Source organism: Mya arenaria, chromosome 5 (assembly GCF_026914265.1).
Source record: "Mya arenaria isolate MELC-2E11 chromosome 5, ASM2691426v1".
Taxonomy (NCBI): Eukaryota; Metazoa; Mollusca; class Bivalvia; order Myida; family Myidae; genus Mya; species Mya arenaria.
In genome coordinates, this window is record NC_069126.1 from 13604728 (window position 1) to 13605789 (window position 1062).

Genomic DNA, 1062 nt, shown 5'->3' on the forward strand with positions numbered 1-1062 from the left:
TGGCGGGATGATAGTTTTTGACTGGTTTCAACAGCGTCAAAGTATGCGCAAATTAGCGACAATTCGTACACAAAACGCGCTCCATATAGCTACTAAGGGGGAGCTAATCTCGAAGGTATCTTCGGAACCAAGAGTGATAGGAGCTTGGTTCTGGTATTGAAATTACGTCTCACCATACCCTACGTCACGCGCACGTCGGTGCATCGCTGGCGTTATTACGTGACAGTTTCCATTCGCCTATAACGTTATTTTATACACTAAAATGCAGCACAAAATGCCGTAAAATGGGGTTGGCAATCTCGAAGATATATCTCAGCATCCCTACACGTGATCAGGCTGGACCAATTTTTCCATGTAGGGGACGTAAACCCTTCAAGATGCACCCCTTGGGGTGTGCGGGATGATAGTTTTTGACTGGTTTCAACAGCGTCAAAGTTATGCGCAAATTAGCGACATTTCGTACACAAAACGCGCTCCCAATAAGCTACTAAGGGGGAGCTAATCTCGAAGGTATCTTCGGAACCAAGAGTGATAGGAGCTTGGTTCTGGTATTGAAATTTACGTCTACCATACCCTACGTCACGCGCACGTCGGTGCATCGCTGGCGTTATTACGTGACAGTTTCCATTCGCCTATAACGTTATTTTATACACTAAAATGCAGCACAAAATGCCGTAAAATGGGGTTGGCAATCTCGAAGATATTCAGATCCCTACACGTGATCAGGCTGGGACCAACTTTTCCATGTAGGGGACGCTAAACCCTTTAAGATGCACCCTTGGGGTGTGCGGGATGATAGTTTTTGACTGGTTCACACAGCGTCAAAGTATGCGCAAAATAGCGACATTCGTACACAAAACGCGCTCCCATATAGCTACTAAGGGGGAGCTAATCTCGAAGGTATCTTCGGAACCAAGAGTGATAGGAGCTTGGTTCTGGTATTGAAATTACGTCTCACCATAACCTACGTCACGCGCACGTCGGTGCATCGCTGGCGTTATTACGTGACAGTTTCCATTCGCCTATAACGTTATTTATACACTAAAATGAGCACAAAATGCC